The sequence below is a fragment of the Pinus tabuliformis genome, chromosome 7, assembly GCF_031772625.1.
Source record: "Pinus tabuliformis cultivar Carrire ecotype Pingquan chromosome 7, CPIR1, whole genome shotgun sequence".
Classification (NCBI taxonomy): Eukaryota; Viridiplantae; Streptophyta; class Pinopsida; order Pinales; family Pinaceae; genus Pinus; species Pinus tabuliformis.
The window spans coordinates 1,610,907,127-1,610,914,880 of record NC_142293.1 but is presented as its reverse complement, the minus strand read 5'-3'; the positions used below and the strand labels follow the sequence as shown (position 1 = coordinate 1,610,914,880).

The 7,754-nt window shown below is 31.1% G+C and overlaps 1 pseudogene; it reads left to right on the top strand.

Annotated features, from left to right (window-relative positions):
• The first annotated feature begins 972 nt into the window (after positions 1–972).
• On the top strand, positions 973–1,560 carry LOC149254349 (7-deoxyloganetin glucosyltransferase pseudogene; annotated as a pseudogene).
• The last annotated feature ends 6,194 nt before the right edge of the window (positions 1,561–7,754 follow it).

The following is a 7,754-nucleotide window of genomic DNA, read 5'->3' as shown; positions in this document are numbered from 1 at the left end:
ATAATATATACAAAATCTACAATTTAAATAAATAACACAACCACATTTACTCCATTGAGAAGTTCCAACTATAGGTTATAATATATACAAAATCTACAATTTAAATAAATAACAGAACCACATTAATAAATTTTGTTGATATATAACATTTTCCCTCTTTAATATACCAATTGGTATATCAAAATCAAACTGATAAACACCTGCATTTACTAATATACTTATGTTGATTGATAAATTTATATTAAGCACCCTAAACTAGTATAACTTTATATAATATTAACTTAATACTATAACTTAATATTAACCACCATAAACATTTATATACTATAAATCAATAGCATTCATATTTTATATAACCATTAACTATTATATATACAAAATCTATAATTTAAATAAATTTCTCTATACATAATATAAATTAATTATATATATATATATATATTCAATTTATTTAATATTCTTTTCAAACCTTTTTTTAAATAATTTTAAATTTCATATAATAAATAGGGTAACTATTTAAATGTAATAATTAGATTTAGGCTTGACATTATTTTATTCATATTACATTGGTACGAATTTAAATGGTGTAAAACTATAACAATAGTAAATTGTGTAGAGTATAACAATCGTTCTATATACTAATATTATTTGTAATTTATAGAAATCGACTTTCCGAATACTATATGTACTTTACTTGTAAGTTATATGGAAACTGAAAATATACACACGAGGCTATCTGCTCACATTTACTATATTCAAAATGTAATTGTCACTTGTCACCTTCAAAGTAGCTAAAATCCTCCTATACAATTAATGTCTTTGTACATTCAATTTTTTCTATACACATCCGTCTTTTTAAACCATCTATGGATTTTCCTTTGTATTATGATAGAGCATTTTTCATGTTTGAGAGATGAAAGATGCCCCACAGAAGAATATGTTGATGAAGTGAGAATCATCTGCATCCCATGAATGCCTCCGCTGCGGTTGAGGGATCTTCCCAACTTCCTCTTAATCACAGACACTTCGGATCCCACTGTTCAAGGTGCTATAATTGAAGGCCAAGGTACATTATCAGCAGCTGCGTTAATAGTTAACACAACGGTTTTGTCTAATCAACAGCTCCTGGAAGTTGCATGGGGATTGGCTTCCAGCAATCAACACCTTCTGTGGGTTGTCCGACAAGATATAGTTCATGGTGAGTCTGCCATATTGCCCAAGGAGTTCATTGAGGAAACAAAGGATAGAGGTTTGTGGATTCGGTGTGTGCCTCAGATAAAGGTACTGTCCCACCCTTCTGTGGGAGGGTTTCTGACTCACAGCGGGTGGAACTCCACGATGGAAAGCATCAGCGCAGGATTGCCGATGATATGTTGGTCCTTCTATGCCGAGCAACATACAAATGCGAAATTCGTTTGTGAAGAGTGGAGCTTTGGGTTGCACTTAAAACAAACGGTGAAAAGAAAAGAGGGGGCGGCGTTGGTGAGGAATTTGATAGGAGGAGAAGAAGCAGACAAAATGAGGAGAAGAATTGGAAAATTGAAGGAAACTGTGAAATGAGCGGTTGAGCAAGGAGGATAATCTAACAAAAGCTTAGACAAGTTACTCCACCAAATAATTCCTCAAAAGAAAAGAGGTGGCGGCTTTGGTGAGGAATTTGATAGGAAGAGAGGAAGGACTCAGGCTGAGGAGAAGAATTGAAGGAAACTGGGAAGCGAACGGTCGAAGAGGGAGGATCTTCTAACAACAACTTAGAGAAGTTACTCCGCCAAATAATTCCTCAAAGCAACGCATCAAATCGTAGTCCAGATGGTTGAAGCAGACTTTTAATGACCAGCGCAAGTGGAGATCTCCTATTTAATATTAATGTTTCATATAGTTCTGCAATTTCTATGTATTCATGTTGTTACACTCATCTGTAGGTACAATTTCTAATGTTTCAACTCCACCTCAGGTAGATTTTAACCTCATTACTGATGTTGCTTCGTTCAAGCTCAAACGTAGACGACATAAAATAGGGATGCTTGGTTCATTCCATGTTTAACGACATAAGATAAGATGCTTGGGTTGGTTTTTTGTATGATTGAAGTCATTGCATTAAAGTTTATTATTTTCTTTTTAGTCCCAGCAGCAGGCATGGCTGGGACTATAGTAATCCAAATGGCTGGACTTAGTATTAATTCAAAGTGCTTAATATCACGAATCGTCACTAATAAATAAAGAAACCATAGGTTATATTTATAAATTAGCTTAGCATTGGACACTCGTAAACTGCTAGTAAACTAATACAAACATTAATTTTCAAGCATTTAATGTTTAAATATATATCATTGTGTAAGATAGAGATATATATATCTATATCTTAAATATCATTGTGTAAGATAGAGATATATATATATATCTTAAATATCATTGTGTAAGATAGAGATATATATATATATATCTCATTTTGTAAGTAAAAAAAATTGGAAATAAATAAATAGCAAGTAGGGAGCAAGTGGCGAGTAATGAGAATATGCAAGTGGCAAGTAAAAGCTTGTTGGTGAGTGATGAAGTATGCACATGGTGAGGGAAGCCACACAGTATAGACTAAGTGCCAGTTGTTTCATGGGTTTATCCGGAACAACCTATTATAACATAGGCACAAGCAAGCATCTGACCGAGTTCCCGCTGCAGCTATAGTTTAGCTATAGTTTAGAAGCCTTCCCCCTGTAGATATAGTTCAGAAGCCCAATACAAATGAAGACTACCATTATGCAGTGGTTTCTATGCAGCTTGATGCATCAAGATAGCTGACTTACTTGCCAATGGTGGTTGTTGGTCCGGCTGCTACTAGCTTTGCAATGATTTCCATTGCTACTAGCTTTGCAATGAACTCCATCCGGCCAAAACTATTGCTTTGAAACGAACTCCATCCGGTCAAAACTATTGCTTGTGGGTTCAGCGTGTTTTACGAGCTATTTCCACACTCAGAATAAGTTGAGCCCCAAGCAGCCATGGTGGCAAGACTTTCTGGAGGATTTTGACATCGTCTTATTCAAATTGCTATTGATTGTGCCTGTATCATAACTACAGAAACATCATAGTTTTCACATATCTATTGTACCCATATCATTCCAGCTATGTTTCTTTCCATTCTTATTAGACTCGGTAAGTACAATATCATTGTTTTAATAGATATAAGTTTGTTAAATTTAATTTCTAAAGAAATTGCTATATTGTAGAGAAACATTCTTAATTATATTTGTTTCTATTACTTTTACTTCTATACTTTTAGATTGTTATAATTCCAATTCTTGAAAAATACCAACTCAGAGTTTAAAGATGCATGTAAATTTCATATAAAATCATTTATTTCTACTAATTCAAGTCTGAACAAGTGTTTATATTTAAAATGAAAATATACTGATTTACATTGTTTTGGGTTGAATCCGAATTCTGGAAAAATACCAACTTACTCAACTTAAAGATGCTTGTAAATTTCTTATAAATTCGTTCATTTCTACTAATTCAAGCATGTAAATTTCATATAAATTCATTTATTTCCACTAATTCAAGCCAAGAAAATAATTGTTACAGTTTGATATTTACAGTGAAAATATTGATATTTACAGTGAAAATATAGTGATTTACATTGTTTTGGCCAACTTACTGAACTTAAAAATGCATGTAAATTTCTTATAAATTCATTCATTTCTACTAATTTCGTTTCTACTAATTCAACGAAGAACAAGAAAATAATTATTTCTGTTTATAATTCAAGCCAGAAAAACAAAATAATTGTTTCTATTTATATTTAGAGTGAAAATATAGTAATTTAGTGACACTATCTCTAATTAATTAGGAAAGCAATAAACAGAAAACCCACCTGCAACATCTTTAGCAAATCTATTTTTCCAATATATGCATTTTGAAGAGCGGAGCATCATTAACACCATTTGTTGTCATTCCACAGATTTGCTTCTCTTTCTCTAACCGTATAACTCTTTCATATTTGTGTCTTTCTGTAAACATCTAACTATGTCATATTTGTGTATTGTTCTGTTTGCAGACAAAAAAGAATTCAACCAAATGCAACCCACGTAAGAGGTAAGAAATGAAACCTAGATAAGAAGTGAGAAGTAGAGTACATGCAGGACCCAAATAAGCACATCTCTGACTAGGTAGCTTCGATGGAATAAGATCATAGGTGTTGTCGTTTAGTGGAAGTTGCACAATTGTTAATGACCCTTGCTTCTGTTGCTGGTATTTTTTCTCCGACAACTAAGGCAATTTGTTCTGCGTATATAATGGAGCAACTCTAAGGCGCGCTTCAACTGGATCCACTCCAACCAACCAAATGCAACCCACGTAAGAGGTAAGAAATGAAACCTAGATAAGAAGTGAGAAGTAGAGTACATGCAGGACCCAAATAAGCACATCTCTGACTAGGTAGCTTCGATGGAATAAGATCATAGGTGTTGTCGTTTAGTGGAAGTTGCACAATTGTTAATGACCCTTGCTTCTGTTGCTGGTATTTTTTCTCCGACAACTAAGGCAATTTGTTGTGCGTATATAATGGAGCAACTATAAGGCGCGCTTCAACTGGATCCACTCCAACCACATATTCCAAATTGATTCTACGTAGGAACTGGAACTATAAGGGGTGCTTCAACTGGATCCACTCGAACCAGATATTCCAAAAATTTTAATCTTTGTAGGCTAAAAAAATTAAGAATGCCACAGATTATATGCCTTCAAATGGCTTAAGGCATGGTGGCCAAGCGCTTAAGGCATGTTGGCCAGGTGGTCGACCAAACAAGGTAAGTTGGCACACTGATTCTGGGTCATTCAAGAGGGGGCACGTGCCCTGCATGCAAGGTCATTATACGAGCTCAAATGTTTATTTCAATATTTTTTTAATTATCAATTATTTCTTCATTAATAATGTGGGCTCAAATGTTTATTTCATTTCTTTTTTAATTAGCACTTATTTCCTCATATATTATTTCCTCATTAATAATGTGGGATCAAATGTTTATTTCATTTTTTTCTTTTTCAATTAGCACTTATTTCCTCATATATTAATTTTTCACTTTTTAAATAAATAAAATTATAAATTATGGCCACTGGAATAAATGTGGCTGTGGTTTTTTGAGTTGGGATATTTACAATGCACCAAGTGTTATTGCATCAGCCACTATGTCTATATTTGCTAACATTTTGAATAATATTTTGTTCCTCGGTGCCTAATCTAATCAGCTTTCTCACAAAAAAAAAATATATAATCTCTCAATTTCAAAATAGTAATATTCTAACTGCCTAAACAAGTCTATACAATCTCTCAGCATTGTGGCAAGGACTTGTTGCTGAGCAACACCTCTTGTTTTTCCAAAGAGTCCAGAAAACATCATTTTCATTAATAAAAAAGTCACTACACTTGAACAATATTTTGTTCCTCGGTGCCTAATCTAATCAACTTTCTCACAAAAAGATAGAAAACATCATTTTCATAATAAAAAAGTCACTACACTTGAACAATATTTTGTTCCTCGGTGCCTAATCTAATCAACTTTCTCACAAAAAGATAAAGTGCCCCTTTCGCAAAATAAATATATAATCTCTTAATTCCAAAATAGTAATATTCTAACTGCCTAAACAAGTCCATACAATCTCTCAGCATTGCGGCAAGGACTTGTTGTTGAGCAACACCTCTTGTTTTTTCCAAGGAGACCAGAAAACATCATTTTCATTAATAAAAAAATCACTACGCTAACTTGATTTTTTTGCTTCTTACTCAAATAAACATTTTTGTCAAAGACTTATCATTGTATTTTTATTTTAAACTTAATACAAAATTATATTTACATACCATATCCCATAAATCTACTTATGATTCTACTTAAAAATCTATTAATATAACCCTTCTCATTATTTTTGTAATATTTGTGCCATAACCTCAATAAGAATCATTACAACTTATACAAAATGCATATTATGAAAATGCTATGCTAGATGATCTTTATGGTTTCTTCATTTACCACTTAATGGTGTTGATATACATTATTATTCTACTTATAAGAATTAAATCTCAATGCAAATTATCTCAATAATTCTTTTCAACTACTTAATCGTCTCAATTATTCTTTTCAACTACCTTGTAACAGGTTAATTAGTATTTTGGTTTATAAGTTAAATATATATATTTTTGAATTATTTAATCATTTGACTGTAATAGGTTAATTAGTATTTTGGTTTATAAGTTAAATATTTTGTTTTTGAGATTTATAGTAATCTTTTTGGTTCATCTTAGATAGTTGATGAACAATCTTATATGATTTTGTAAGGTACTTTTAATTGATATTATGAACTAGCACAACCACATTATTAAATGTGGTTGATATAAGCCAATCCACATAAATGACTATGGATTTAATTTTAATATAAATATTTGTATTAATAAATATTTAAATATAATAATAATTATATTATAAAATATTATTATCATTATATTATAAATACAATAATAATTATTATAACCATAATAATGGAAATTTATTATAATATTTATTATATTATAATAATATGATAATATTATTGATATTATCAATAATACATTAAATATTGATATTATTAACTAAAAGGATTATTAATCTTATAAACCCAATGCATTTTAAACCCTAGGAAATAATATTAAACACAAAAGATTAATATTATAAACACAAGAGATTATGATAAACCCAAAATATTTATATTAAAATGTAGGATTAATATTATAATCCCTATCAACAATATTATACCCTAGGAATATGCACCCTTAGATTAATAAACCAAATGGATTGATGTTATAAACCCAAGGGATTAATAATAAAAATAAAGGGAATAATATTAAAACCAACAGATTAATATTGTAAACCCAAGGGATTAATATTATAAACCCAAGGTACATAAATCCTAAGATAAATATTATAAACACTAAAATAAACAAGGTTGACCATGGTTGACCATGATTGATTTTCATATTGAGACAATGTTTGTCACAATGTGACGTTGGACAATGGTTGACCAAGGTGGATTTTCATATTGGGACAAGTTTTGTCACAATTTGGCATTGGACAATGGTTGATGATAATTGACCATGGTCGACAATGTTTGACCAATGTTGACCTTTGATTTACCATGGTTCACAATGGTTGAGCATGGTTGATTTTCATATCGAGACAATCTTTATCACAATGTGACATTGGATAGGTTAACCATGGTTCAACCTCATATGGTTGACCATGGGCAACTAAGTTAATGAAAAGTTAGCTAGAAAGACAAGAATGTTGACAACAACATTAACAATGAAGAAACTTACTAATTAATTATATCCAATGAAAGGAAATAAGTTAACAATGAGCACATTATTTTACATGGAAATAATACCAATAATAAGGATATGAAACATGAAGGAAAACCACAATTCAATGTGGAACTATATTGACACCCTCTTTGAAAAGAAAGTAGAATATTGAGATGGTTATAAACCCAAAGGATTAATATTATGAAACCTATGAATAATATTATACCCTAGGAATATGAATGCTTAGACTAATAAACCAAAGGTATTGATATTATAAACCCAAGGGATTATAAATCCAAGGGAATAATACTAAAAACAAGGGATTAATATTATAAACCCTAAGATAAAGATTATAAACCTAAAATAAACATGGTTGAGCATGGTTGATTTTCATATTGAGACAATCTTTGTCAGAATGCGATGTTGGAGC